Below are 15,445 nucleotides of genomic sequence, written 5' to 3' on the forward strand. Positions count from 1 at the left end.
GGAGCAGAATACCGTATTTGCGTGGTTGTAACGCACCCCCAATCGTAACGTGCGGGTAACTTTGCGCAGGAAAATTCGAAAAAAAAAAGTGACACTGACGGTACTGCGCAGATGGAAAAGACACGACACCACGTACCTGGAAGAGGGAGATTTTATTTGGCGTATGCAGCTCTGGAAGCCAAAAATGAATTGTGCTTCACAAGGTTGCTTATCCAGCTGCTGCTGGAAATAAAGTTACAGCGGGGAACACTGAAGCTCCTTGCGAGTTCAGGTGCCTTGATCTTCATAATTCTAAGCGTTGGGGGCTAAGCAGAAGCACAAAAAAAATGTGCAACATCTGACCAGGGTATGCGGCATGCCATTGAGGAATCAGTGCGCCGAAATTCACTCACGTGGTGTTGACGGATTGTTTTTATAGGATTGAGTTGGATTTTGCGGGTACTTCGTGTCCGTTGCGCATGGCAATGCTTCTGGCCGCTGTAAAGCCTATTTCGGTTTTGAGCCCGATTGTAACGCGCACACAAATATTAAGCTACCTTTTAGCAAAAGAGGGTGCGCGTTAGAATCGTGAAAATACGGTAGGCCCTTTTCCGTGAACCCCGCCGCTCCCCTCACCTCGATTCTCTGGACGGGGTTCATATAAACTCGGACGCGTCGAGGTAAGCTGAACCCGCCACTCAACTCACCCCGCCCCCGTCGCGTCCATGTACACGGGGCTATTGTCCGCCTTGTGCCCAGGACGCGGGCCGCGGATAAGCCATTTGTGGCTATTATCTAGTCTCCTCCCGAAGCGGCGGCACTTTCCTTTGAGGACGCGGCCTCCTTGCTAATCCTCCCGCCTGCATTATTGACATTCAACGTCGCGTTCTGCCATTTTGCGTTCCCCAGTGTCTGGATGACTAATTGTCGATTTTACGCTTCCGCCTTATGCGGCAGGTTGTTTCCGCTCCTTTGGAGTAAGATGCCCAGTACCCCTTCCTTAATTGTTTACTTTTCTTAATATTGCTGTGCGTGGGTGGGCGGTGGCTGAAGGAAACACGCTTCCTAAGTGCCTCGCTTTTGCTTTTCGCCGCGTTGTATATTGAGATGGATTACCTGCGCGCCCAGTCGTGCAGTACGTTTCTTTCCACTTGTTTCTTGCTGTACTTCCTTCTTGTACACTTTTGAAATAATATGTCCACGTGCTCACAGCGCTCCTTGCGAGCCTACATATACGCTGTATTCGACCTATGTACTTCACTTGAAAAAGGCTGGTTCCCAGCCGAAACGTCGTATTAAATATTGTTATGCTTTTCGTGGTGACTCTAATTTAATATACTATTCAGCTGTCAAGCCCTGCACTGTTATATATATATATATATATATATATATATATATATATATATATATATATATATATATATATATATATATATATATATATATATATATATATATATATATATATATATACAGTCTAGTCCACTTATAACAATATCCTAGGGCCAAGGAAATGCCATCGTATAACCTATAATTGTTATAAGCGGGTAACGAAATCAAAAGACGGAACAGAGCTCAAAACATTTTATTCGCATGCCAGCAAGGTCGTACTGCTACTAATTTACGGAAAAGAAGCCACAGCCACGCACCTTTGTTTGCCGCGTGTGGAGCTAGCGCAAATCTTTTCCAAGAGCATCTATAGGTGCTTAACCTTGCTGAGGTAAATGTCTTCGGCGGAAACAAACTCCCCGAGGGACTGTGTCACGTATTGGGCCTCCTACGAAGATACTACCCGAGTAGGCTGCGGAGCCGCGTCGTTAGAATCATCACTTTTGCACTTCTGATGCACACTATAACCGGATTCAATCGTTATATCCGATATCGTGACTCTGGAGCATTGTAATAACGGTTTATTTTACCATGCAAAGAATACAAAAGTGGACGGTGCCATAGCTGTTCATCGTTGTCTCCGATATATTTTTATAAATGGTATTGTTATAACTTGACTCGATGGTATTATATATATATATAGTTTATAATTATGACTATTTATCACTAATCAAAGAAACATGACAAACACGTCATTCGGCAATATTAAAATGTATCGGAAAAGGCCGAATAGCACTGGCAATGACGACTGCAACCTTGATATATATATGTATATATGTATATATATATATATATATATATATATATATATATATATATATATATATATATATATATATATATATATATATAAATATATATATATATATATATATATATATATATATATATATATATATATATATATATATATATATATATATGTATATATATATATATATATAGAGAGAGAGAGAGAGAGAGAGAGAGAGGGAGAGAGAGAGAGAAAGAAAGAAGTGAAGAAAAAATGCCCGCCAGGTGGGATCCGAGCCCATGACCTCCATAATACCGGTCTGGAAGCTTAAGAGGAGTGAACGAGGAAGTTTAAGGGGGTTCAAAAGGAAGCTTAAGAGGGTTCAACGCTGGTCGACCACTATTGACATGTCGCAGACACTCGAGTCATGGCCCGAGGGTTAAAAAGAGGTCCCCTTCACCCCGAGTAGTACGAGTGACGCTGGCTACCACCGCAAGCACAGGAAACCAAAATACCTAACATAAATACACCAGATAGTGGAGGGGAAAATCGCCCCTCCAGTAGCGTAGTGGTTATCACACCAGACCGCTACTCTGGAGGTCGTGGGTTCGGATCCCACCTGGCGGGGATTTTTTTCTCCACTTTCTTTCTTTCTTTCCAAATTCTTTATCTCTGTCAATCACCTACCACATCCCCCCCTTTGCTTTCCGAAGGTTTTCTTGACTGCCAGCTCTTGTTTATATATATATATATATATATATATATATATATATATATATATATATATATATATATATATATATATATATATATATATATATATATATATATATATATATATATATATATATATATCTACCTATAAAGAGAAGTGCCCGCCTGACTGACTGACTGACTCATCAACGCGCAGCCAAAACTGTTAGACCTAGAGAGTTGAAATTTCAAGAGTTTATTTGCGTCATTCAGTAGGTGCTCACTAAGGCGGGTTTTTCAGAAATTGCCCTCCTAGCCGAAGAAAAGGGCGAAATTGTGGTTTCGCGAATTCGTGATTTTCTCGGTCACTCATCCACATATCGAAGCGCTTTTTGCTGATATAAGTAGCCCTTAAGAATACCTAAAAAGTAGTTTTTGGAATTCGCCCTAACCTACACCAGCGAGGTGATACCGCATTCCGGAACTAAAACGGTGTTCCTAAAGATTCTCGAATAAATCTTTCACCGATTGAGTAATCCACCTTATTTTTGCTAGAATATGTTACTCATACAAATGCACAGAACCATTTTTAAGGATTTCGCTCTGAGACGGCGCAAAAGGGGTCAATTTGTTTTTTTACAAATGACACGGCTGATGAGCCAAAAAGGCCTGACAGGTTATGTACACGTCTAGCCAAACTGCTCTTTCAAACGGCTACAGATTGCAAGGGCACGTTCTGATTACGGTGTTGGAGGTCAATATTTCTTAAAATTTTAAAAATTCCACCATGGAGAGAGTGAAAAGCGGTAAAATTGTTTTTCACATATTAATTTTTTTACCGCCCGCCATCGGAGATATCGAACTGGTTTTTGTTGAGATAGGCAACTTACTCACTTATCTCAACACTGTTATACAACATTTTTCAATGACAGCCTCCCAATAGAGGCAAGCGGGATTTCGGGAAACTACACTTTCACAAACAATCACCCAGCCAGTTGATATCTCCCATTCGTTTTTTCTTGAAAATGCTGCACATTTACTTGCCCGAAAACCACTTTCAGGATTTTGTCCCAAGATGCGGATTAGAAGGCCAGCGAGATTTCTTAATCTGCATCCTTTTGGACGTAAAATTCACTTGAGTTTTCCCGCGTTCGCTTAGCGGTCGCCATCTGTTGACACCTTCGGCAACTACGCGTCTCCAGTAGGAGCAGGTGTCATCTATACCTATATAAAGAAGTGCCCGACTGACTGACTGACTGACTCATCAACGCCCAGCCAAAACTGGTTGACCTAGAGACTTTTTTTTTTAATTGCGACAGTATGCCTTGTGGCATAAGTTCCTACAGGTACAAGTTTGCACCCGTTTCCCGGATGAATTCCAGAAGACAGCGGTGGTGGGGTCCCAACAGCCATCGCTGAAGATCGGGGGGTCTCCCCGGATGCAGGCCTGTGCCGCGAAGGTGCCGGGATCTCGCTGCTCTCAGTGAAGGGCACGTCCATAGCAGGTGGTTGGTGTCGGCTTCTTCGGCAGGAGCCGTACAGAAGGGGCAGGTCGTGGAAAACGGGGCATGGTATCGCGGTTGCCACGCCCGGGTTACCGCAGGAGAGAGGGCCACCCCAACTCGTAGTCTACACAGAAGGACCTCCTCCCAGCGAGCGAGCCCACTGGGAAGGTCTGTTCCACACGGTGGGATGAGAGCACGTGTAGCGCGACGCAGATCTTCCTTTAGTTGGATAAGTTGGTCATGTGGGTCAGTTGTCAGCAAGGGCAGGGGCCGTGGAACCGACCTAACGTGACAGAAACTATCCGCCGCAATATGAGCGGTGACAGTATTACGCCGTATCCACGACAGTCGGAGAGGGCAGGGCCACGTGTCCAGCAGGTCTCTTGAGACAGACGAGTTGGAGGGTACACGTCGCAAATCCCGTATGGCCGCCGTTGAGTCCGTGTAAATGTGTGCCGTAAAACTTCCAGGAGTTTCAAGAAGTGCCGGTAGGAGAGCTTGCAGTCCGTCCCGGATGGCTGTAAGCTCCGCTAGCATAGAAGGCCAGGTGCGGAGTGTTTCATATGCACAGTTTTGGTTTGCTTCTGGATCAGAGGGGCATACGATCGCTGTAGTTAAAACGCCGTCTTGGGCCCCAGCATCCACAAATGCCTCTACAACCTGGGGCAGGTTTGCAGTCGCTAGTATATATATATATATATATATATATATATATATATATATATATATATATATATATATATATATATATATATATATATATATATATATATATATATATATATATATATATATATATTCCAGAAGAATATATATATATTCTTCGCAGCCCAGCGGCTGCGAAGCAACTGACCACGGCGGCGGTCAGACCTGTGACACAGCAGAGGGTGCTAAGAATCCCTGGATCCGGACAGGCCGCCAATGGAATCTGAACCTGGCAACGTTTAACGCGCGAACGTTATCTAGCGAAGCAAGTCTCGAGGTGTTGTTCGAGGAATTAGAGGGCATTAAATGGGATGTAATAGGACTTAGCGAGGTTAGGAGGGCAGGCGAAGCCTTTACGGTGCTGAAAAATGGACACGTCCTATGTTACCGTGGTCTAGAGGACAGAAGACAACTGGGAGTGGGATTTCTAGTCAATAAAAGCATAGCTGGCAACATAGACGAATACTATAGCATTAACGAAAGGGCAGCAGGTCTTGTAATTAGGCTAAATAAGAGGTACAAGCTCAAGGTGGTGCAGGACTACGCGCCCACATCCAGCCACGACGACCAAGTAGTGGAACGCTTCTATGAAGATGTGGAATCGGCAATGGCTAAAGTAAAAACACAGTATACCGTAGTTATGGGGGACTTCAATGCTAAAGTAGGCAAGAATCAGGCTGGAGACAAGGCAGTTGGGAACTATGGTCTGGGCTGTAGAAATAGCAGGGGGGACCTACTAGTTGAGTTTGCAGAACGGAATAACCTACGGATAATGAATACCTTCTTCTGGAAACGGGAGAGTCGGAAGTGGACCTGGAGGAGCCCGAATGGGGAGCACAAAAATGAAATAGACTTCATATTATGCGATAACCCTGGCGTCGTGCAGGATGTGGAAGTGCTCGGAAGGGTAAGGTGTAGTGACCACCGTATGGTAAGATCCCGAATTAGGCTAGATTTGAGGAGGGACCGCAACAAGCTAGTACGAAAGAAGCCGATAAATGAGCTAACAGTAAGACGTAAAGTAGAAGAATTCAGGATCGCGCTGCAGAACCGATATTCCGCTCTTAACAAGGAAGCCGAGTTTACGACGCAGGAAGCCAGCGACAACCTTACACGCATTATTACGGAGTGTGCAGTAGAAGTCGGGGGCACTACGGCTAGACAGGATACTGGTAAACTTTCACAGGAGACGAAAGATCTAATCAGGAAACGGCAAACCATGAGAATCTCCACCGCAGCTGACAGAATAGAACTAGCGGAGCTCTCCAAGCTAATCAATAAGCGTAAGACAGCTGACATACGGAAGTATAATATGGAGAGGATCGAATACGCTGTAAAGAACGGAGGTAGCCTGAAATCCGTGAAGCGACGTCTCGGCGTGGGGAAAAATCAGATGTATGCACTTAAGGATAAGCAAGGCAATGTCATCACAAATAGGGATAAAATAGTCACAGTGGCCGAGGAGTTCTATAGGGATCTGTACAGTAGCCAGGACATACAGGATAATGCCGAACGAGACAGTAGTTCACAGGAGATAGACATCCCACCAGTAACGACCGAAGAAGTAAGGAAGGCTTTGAAAGAAATGAAAGGGGGCAAATCACCTGGTGAGGATCAGATAACAGCAGACCTCTTGAAGGATGGCGGAGAAATTGTCCTTGAAAAACTGGCAAACCTGTATACGCAATGCCTAATGACCGCAATGGTACCGGAATCTTGGAAGAACGCGAACATGATCCTAATTCATAAGAAAGGCGACATGAAGGACTTGAAAAATTACCGGCCGATCAGCTTACTGTCAGTCGTCTACAAGGTATTTACCAAGGTAATCGCTAACCGAATTTCTGCAACCTTAGATTTCAGTCAACCTAAAGAACAAGCAGGGTTCCGTAAAGGTTATTCAACAATGGACCATATTCACACGATCAATCAGGTGATAGAGAAGTGCGCTGAGTATACTGAACCCCTATATATAGCCTTCATAGATTATGAGAAAGCATTTGACTCGGTCGAAACCCTAGCAGTCATTCAGGCATTACGGAACCAGGGGGTAGATGGGCATTATGTAAGAATACTAGAGGATATCTACAATGGGTCTACAGCTACGATCATCCTCTATAGGGAGAGCAGTAAAATACCTATAAGCAAGGGTGTCAGACAAGGAGACACAATCTCTCCAATGCTATTCACAGCATGTTTACAAGAAGTATTCAGAACGTTGGTTTGGGAACAGGTGGGAGTAAGGGTTAATGGAGAATACCTCAGTAACCTCAGATTTGCTGATGACGTTGCCTTGCTAAGAAACTCGGGGGACGAATTGCAAAGCATGCTTTCCGCACTGGGCGAACAGAGTAGAACCGTGGGCCTGAAAATTAATATGCAGAAAACTAACGTAATGATCCATAACCTCGGGAAAGCACAGCAGTTTGAGATAGGTGGCGAGGCAGTGGAAGTGGTAAGCGAATATATCTACTTAGGCCAAGTTGTGACCCCAGATCCCAACCATGAGGCGGAAATAATTAGAAGGATCAGAATGGGGTGGGGTGCATATGGCAGACATTCTCAGATAATGAATAGCAGCCTACCATTGTCGCTGAAGAAGAAAGTGTATGACAGCTGCATCTTACCGGTACTCACCTACGGGGCAGAAACTTGGAGGCTCACTAAGAGGGTTCAACTTAAATTGAGAACGACTCAGCGGGCAATGGAGCGGAAAATGATAGGTGTAACATTAAGGGACAGGAAGAGAGCGGAGTGGGTCAGGGAGCAAACTGGTGTTAAAGACATATTAGTAGAAATTAAGAAGAAGAAATGGACATGGGCAGGACATGTAATGCGAAGGCAAGATAACCGCTGGTCATTAAGGGTAACAGAGTGGATCCCTAGAGAAGGCAAGCGCTGCAGGGGGCGGCAGAAAGTTAGATGGGTGGATGAGATAAAGAAGTTTGCGGGGATAAATTGGTCACAGTTGGCACAGGACCGAGGCAATTGGAGAATAATGGGAGAGGCCTTTGCCCTGCAGTGGGCGTAGATAGGCTGGTGATGATGATATATATATATATATATATATATATATATATATATATATAGGGTTTGGAAATGAGGGGCTCGTTAGGAAATACAGAAAGAAATGCCGGCAGTCTACAACGCCAAAGAAGGCATAGGGGAATGGTTAGACCATTCCCCTATGCCTTTTTTGGCGTTGTAGACTGTCGGCATTTCTTTCTGTATATATGTATATATCTTGAGAAACGGCGTTTCGCAACACCTTTATCCGGTCGCCTTGCCCAGATCTTCGTCAGCAGTCGGAGCGAGGAGATGATGATGATCATTTGCAGATGATAATAGCGATGGGTGCATGGCTATGAGAAACCGCGGGAAACACAGCCCTTGGTGTCCACACTGCAAGTGATGATGGTGATGATGCGTACGGGTATAATGTCCCGCAATACCGTCCCTATGCTCACATGTTTCCCCCTCGGTTGAAGGCGGCCGCCTGGCCAGGCAGGATTACAGCTGTTGACGTTGACCTTGAAATGGTTTTAAGTGGGATACATGGACGATCTCTGTTCAACGACGCCTACGATCGAATAAAATATCCACTGGGGTGACACAATAATTGACGGGAGAAGTCTGTCGGATGACAACCTAGGGACCAATGTAATGGTAGAGGAACTTTTCGCAAAGTCCCGGCGTGCTTCTGGCGTCCATTGGAGCACCTCGTCGCGTTCAGACAACTGGATGGAGCGATGGGTTGTATCATACCGCGCCTTCCGTTTTGCTGACTAGATTCCGTGCGGTCTCGGGCCATGCGTCGGCAGTGCGCTATGCGCAAAGCTAACTGTTCATGAAACGGCGAACTAACACAAACCGAAGCAGACAAAAAATTGCATCTATGGCAAAAGAGGGCAGACGGCCAAAAACCAGAAAGAAAAGCAGAGTAGTCGGTGGTGCGCTGAACTGCAGAGTTATATGCGAAAGTGAGGAATGGTAGATTGACGTTACAATTGCTGTGGTCCCGGTTGATGTACATAGATATCATATCGGACAGAGTGCGATGGAGACGTTCGGTGATGCCATTTGTTTGTGGATGGTAACTGGAACAGGTTTTGTGGACAGTATTGGCAGCTCGAAGAACTTCAGGGAGAATGCGCTAAAGAAAGGTACTATGTAACACGGTCGTTCAACAGAGCTCGACGCGCCTCACGCCACAGGATGATGTTGCAAAACACGAAGTCACCAACCTTTTCAGTACAACCAGATCGGAGTGCAGAGGTCTCCACATGTCCAGTCAAATGGTCTACAGCGGTTATATTCCAACGGCAGCCATGTGCCGTTGACGGCAAAGGCCTGTGCAAACCCATGCCTACTGCTTCAAATGGAGCAGAAGGGCCCGAAGGTGGTTGAAGGATACTGGCCGGGGGTGTGGTAGATCGTTTTCGGTTCTGGCAAGAAGGGCAGGAGGCCACGTACTTGGCAGCTTTAATGGACAGGCCTGGCCAGAAAAAGTGACTGCGAACACGATCGCAAGTTTTTTTCAAAGCCAAGATGACCAGCAGTGGCGTCATCATGCAGTGCTTCAAGTATGCGAAGAAGGAGTCGACGGGGAACGACAGGTTCTCAGCCATAACCGGCGGTATGATGATTTGCGCGGTATAGCACGCCATCAATAAGATTAAAGAGGCGAAGTTGACGTCGCAACAGGCTGTGCGGCGGCTGAGCAGATCCATTGAGTCGGTCAATCAAAGTCCGGCACTAGGTAACTTCCCGCAGCAGCGTTGGCAGTTCAGAAAATTCAAGCACTGAAGCATAGTTGAGGGGTGCTAATGGCAAGCTTGTCTGCCGGTACTCCGAGGAGGTAGGGGCGTTGAGAATGATAACGGAAAACGCGAAAGCGCGTCAGCATCCTAATGCTTTCTGCCGGACCTCCACGTAATCGTAAAATCATACTGCTACAAAAGCAAGACATACCGGTTTTAACCCGCAAACAATTTTTTAGCGTTTATAGCCAACATAGGGTGCGGTGTTCGGTGACAATGGTGAAATGTCGACCTTACAGGTATGGGCGGAACTTCTTAATAGACCAGACAACATTAAGACATTCTTGTTCCGTGATAGTGCAATTTTCGAAGCGGGTGTCAGCGAACGACTAGCGCACGAGATTACTCATTGCCGAAGCTGGGAATTCGAATGTAGCCGCACCCGCTTGCATCGGTATTGTAGGTGCCGTTTCGTCGGAACGATGCAGGACAGCGTCAGATGTAAGACCGACTGTGAGGGTTTGAAAAGCTTGTTGGCACTCATCCGTTCAGGTGAAAGAGACGTTGGTGCGTAAAGCTGACGCAGAGGATAAGCTATGGTGTCAAAGTTGCGGATAAAACGGCGGAAATAGGATGCCAAGCGAAAGAGGCTTCTCAGGTCTTTCTGAGTAATTGGCCGAGGAAAGTTGACAACAGCGGCTGTCTTGGGGTCCGGACGAATCCCATATTTGGCAACGACGTGTCGCAGCACTTTGATGCTCTTACTGGCGATGCGACATTTCGTGGTACTTAATTGAAGTCCTGCATCAGGAAGGCACGTCAATACTTGACCTACGTGCAGGAAATGTTGGCACAACGCGGACGAAAAAATCACAACTTCATCTGGATAACACGAACACAATTTCCATTTGAAGCCGCGGAGCACAGTGTCCATAATACCGTAAGTCGTCGACGGTGGAATAAATTTTTTTTAGCATATCAGCCAAATTGTCTTCTATTATTTTCCGTTCGGACGAGGACACATGGTACGGTCGTCGGCGAACTACAGTGCAACCGTCTGTTTCGATTCTATTCTGTGTTGCAGTTGTCTGTGTGAGGCCGGCTGCATACACCTCAAACGAGGTGTAGTGCTTTCTGAAAACGTCGAGGAGTAGCTTTGTTTGATCAGACGTTAGCTCGGAACTGACGGTGCTAGCAAGAGCTGATAGATCGGGAGGTGAACCAAACAAGGGCTCTTTTGAGGACTTCGTGCCACCATAAAAGACGGACTCAAGGTTACTGTCGACTACCGAAGCGGTAGTGGTCCCTCGGTGCAGTAGAATGGGCTCATTAGTAGTATTGACTGCGGCGAGTGCTACTGATCCATTTTCCAATTGAACAAGACAAGTTGGCATGGCAATCTCATGAGGAAGAAATCGAGCAGTCGGGACGGCCACGACATCGCCTTCTGTAATTTCCTCTGAAATGACGGATAGAATTTCTACGCTACAAGCTGCTAAACACGGTCGGCATTCAAATTGAGGAAGGGCTGTGGTGAGTCCTGATATATATATATACAGGGTGATCAAAGTTAAGTCGACAGGTTTTTTAAAAATTAGATGCTTAGTTGTACGTGAAGACCACCTCTGCTGTAAGGCTACGCGCCCAGGGGGACACAGAATGACGTGATAAATATTGATGTCGGTGGCTTAATTAACTAAAATTGCATAATAACTTTTTAGTGACTGCAGTAAACCGACATGTTTATATTGAAAAGTTGGGCGCAATGGTGTTTCTACACAGTTTCATTTGGCAGAATTTTTCTAGCGCATCTGTAATTCGAGATATCGAATTGCGAAATTTAATTGCTGTTTGCGTGATTACGCATGCAAGGCGGTGGCAGCCGGCGCAAAGCTCCTCCCTTTCGTGACGTACCTGCTGCGTACGAAGTTTAGTTTGACGACGGGGTGGAGGCATAGGCAAATGTGATAACTGACACCGCTTGCGTAATCGCAAGCTGCAGTTCTTCGAACCGCTATCAAAAACACGGAACCGATCGGCATGTCTTGATGGTAGCAACTGCAATACCGAGATAAGGGATCCAGCGCTGAAGGCGGTGTGGGGGAGAAGGAGGAGGCTTTGCGCATGCGTGATGGTATCTAGATGAGCGGTCACATCGCTAACTTGGGATAGGCAAAATAAATTCAGTGTTCAATTCGCAACATTGAAATCTTTATTGAAATAAACAAAGGTATTGCCTACGCTAATGAATTCTTTGCTGTGGCATTGGGACAAGAATGAAGAGGCGGATGAGCAATAAACTATTTACATGAGCTATTTACAGTAGTTGTTCCAGCGCTAATGAGTCCAGCTGACAGCCCGAGACAAAATTACGTCGTAGTTTTTTTTTGTCGATCAACTATTCGCGTCATCGAAGTGGCCAGCTAATATTGGTGTAGCACTATTTAAAAGTCGTTGTTCTCACCCACCACTGCCGGGTCTTTATGGAAACCTATTAATGTATCAGTGCTTTAAATAATGCTCGAAGTGCTTCCCTTCGACAGCAATGCAAAACATAAACCGCTCTCGCACTGACTGGGCAACTCTGCGCAGTACTTCTGGTCGGATGCTCGCACAGGCAGATGTTATCCTGTTCTTCATATCGTTGATGTCAATTGGCTCCGTTGCGAACACTTGATCTTTCACGTAGCCCCAAAGAAAAAAGTCGAGCGGAGAAAGGTCAGGGGATCTTGGTGGCCAAAACATCGCTCCTCCGCGCCCAATCCACTGTCCTGAAAAATGGCGGTCCAACCATCTTTTTGCAGAGGTGGAGAAATGCGGTGGAGCTCCGTCATGCTGGAACCATACCTTTCGCAAGTCATTTAAGGAAAGATCGCAGGCAAAGTTGTCGACGACAATACTAAGAATTTCTTGGGTGTACTTTTTGCTGTCGAGGTTGCCCTCAAAAAAGTAGGGTCCAATAATCCTGTCTCCTAGTATGCCACACCACACATTCACACTCCAGCGAACTTGGTGCTTGTGTTGTCGCAGCCAGTGTGGGTTCTGTTGTGACCAATAATGGGCGTTGTGAACATTTACGGTGCCATTCCGGCAAAACCGAGCCTCGTCTGTCCACATTACTCTTTGTAGGAAGTCACTCTCTTCTTCAATTTTGATGAGGCCCCAATTGCAGAAGTCCAGCCGCCTTTCGAAGTCTGCCTCACTTAGGTCCTGGTGAAGGCAAACATGGTACGGATGCAACCCATGCTTTTTTAGCACTCTTGCGACTGTTCCGAAGCTGCGTCCTGACTCGTTGGCAATCTGTCGGATGCTGATTTCTGGCATAGACGTTACACACGCGAGAACATCAATTTCGAAATCTTCATTGATGACGGTGTCACTCTTCTGACGCTGACGGTGGACAGAGCCTGTTGTGCAAAATCGCCGGAACGTGGTTATAAACGTTGACCTAGACGGAAGTGGACGGTGTGGGTACCGAGCCCCGTACAGCCGCGCCGCTAACAGGGCGTTTCCATCCGTCTTGGCCATTGCAAGTACCACGTCAACTTTTGTTTCTGTTGAATACCTTGTGCCGGTGGAAGCAGCCATTGCAACATAGCGGGTCTCAACGCTTTTCTTGATTGTCGTTCGACGGGCAGCGCTAATAAAGCATCAGGCCACGGTCAAGAAGCTAACACTCTGACAAGATAATTTCCCACAGCGGTTTCAAACCGCACTGAAAATGTACCGTAAAATTATCTTCCGCTCCCAGCTGTAACCCGGTAAAGGTCACTGCGCATGTCACACCACACTGCTGTTCTTTGACTTCAAAAGCCAAGACGATAAAAGCAATAAGTGTGCCACTTATCGCTTTTGCCTATGCCTCCACCCCGTTGTCAAACTAAACTTCGTACGCAGCAGGTACGTCACGAAAGGGAGGAGCTTTGCGCCGGCTGCCACCGCCTTGCATGCGTAATCACGCAAACGGCAATTAAATTTCGCAATTCGATATCTCGAATTACAGATGCGCTAGAAAAATTCTGCCAAATGAAACTGTGTAGAAACACGATTGCGCCCAACTTTTCAATATAAACATGTTGGTTTTCTGCAGTCACTAAAAAGTTAATTATGCAATTTTAGTTAATTAAGCCACCGACATCAATATTTACCACCTCAATCTGTGTCCCCCTGGGTACGTAACCTTACAGCAGAGGTGGTGTTCTCGTACAGCTCAGCGGCTAATTTATAAAAAACCTGTCGACTTAACTTTGATCACCGTGTGTATATATATATATATATATATATATATATATATATATATATATATATATATATATATATATATATATATATATATATATATATATATAGTAAGGAAATGAGGGGCTCGTTGAGGAAATACAGAAAGATAGGTCAGCAGTCTACGACGCCAAAGGAGGCATAGGGGTGTGGTTAGGCTCTTTTTTTTTTACTACGGTTAGTGAAGGGAACATTTTTTTTAAATATACAGAAGAAAGAAAGAAAAACACGCGCCCAGAGTGGGGACCGAACCCACGCCTTTCGATTACATGTCGAATGCCTTACCAATTCGGCTATCTGGGCGACTGTGTTCTCCTTCACTTTCTGGGCTATTTATATTTACTAGGAGTGTATCTGACACTTGAGGGTGGTAGCCAGCGCCACTCTGACTACACGGGGCGAAGGGGACCTTCTTTTCAATCCCCGGGGCGTGACTCCAACGTCTACAGCCTGTCATGAGCGGGTAACTGGCGGGAAGCCCTCTTATGCTACCTAGGCATCAAGGCTGCCAGAACCGAGACCCTCGCTAGGCTTTCGCAGAATAATATAGTAAGGAAATGAGGGGCTCGTTGAGGAAATACAGAAAGATAGGTCAGCAGTCTACGACGCCAAAGGAGGCATAGGGGTGTGGTTAGGCTCTTTTTTTTTTTTTTACTACGGTTAGTGAAGGGAACATTTTTTTTAAATATACAGAAGAAAGAAAGAAAAACACGCGCCCAGAGTGGGGACCGAACCCACGCCTTTCGATTACATGTCGAATGCCTTACCAATTCGGCTATCTGGGCGACTGTGTTCTCCTTCACTTTCTGGGCTATTTATATTTGGTAAGGCCGAATTGGTAAGGCATTCGACATGTAATCGAAAGGCGTGGGTTCGGTCCCCACTCTGGGCGCGTGTTTTTCTTTCTTTCTTCTGTATATTTAAAAAAAAAATGTTCCCTTCACTAACCGTAGTAAAAAAAAAAAAAAAAAAGAGCCTATCCACACCCCTATGCCTCCTTTGGCGTCGTAGACTGCTGACCTATCTTTCTGTATTTCCTCAACGAGCCCCTCATTTCCTTACTATATTATTCTGCGAAAGCCTAGCGAGGGTTTCGGTTCTGGCAGCCTTGATGCCTAGGTAGCATAAGAGGGCTTCCCGCCAGTTACCCGCTCATGACAGGCTGTAGACGTTGGAGTCACGCCCCGGGGGTTGAAAAGAAGGTCCCCTTCGCCCCGTGTAGTCAGATTGGCGCTGGCTACCACCCTCAAGTGTCAGATACACTCCTAGTAAATATAAATAGCCCAGAAAGTGAAGGAGAACACAGTCGCCCAGATAGCCGAATTGGTAAGGCATTCGACATGTAATCGAAAGGCGTGGGTTCGGTCCCCACTCTGGGCGCGTGTTTTTCTTTCTTTCTTCTG

At 45.7% G+C, this 15,445-nt stretch overlaps 3 non-coding genes across 3 annotated transcripts; 1 reads left to right on the forward strand and 2 right to left on the reverse strand.

The window, feature by feature from the left end:
• Positions 1 to 14,273: 14,273 nt before the first annotated feature.
• Trnat-ugu (transfer RNA threonine (anticodon UGU)) lies at positions 14,274 to 14,345 on the reverse strand. The gene has a single exon. It is a non-coding gene; the product is annotated as a tRNA-Thr (tRNA).
• Positions 14,346 to 14,755: 410 nt separating this feature from the next.
• Positions 14,756 to 14,827, reverse strand: Trnat-ugu (transfer RNA threonine (anticodon UGU)). Its single transcript has one exon. It is a non-coding gene; the product is annotated as a tRNA-Thr (tRNA).
• Positions 14,828 to 15,350: 523 nt separating this feature from the next.
• Trnat-ugu (transfer RNA threonine (anticodon UGU)) lies at positions 15,351 to 15,422 on the forward strand. Its single transcript has one exon. It is a non-coding gene; the product is annotated as a tRNA-Thr (tRNA).
• Positions 15,423 to 15,445: the final 23 nt, after the last annotated feature.

This window comes from Haemaphysalis longicornis, unplaced genomic scaffold, assembly GCF_048455015.1.
Source record: "Haemaphysalis longicornis isolate Haplotype H1 unplaced genomic scaffold, Haemaphysalis longicornis Haplotype H1 scaffold_8, whole genome shotgun sequence".
NCBI lineage: Eukaryota > Metazoa > Arthropoda > Arachnida > Ixodida > Ixodidae > Haemaphysalis > Haemaphysalis longicornis.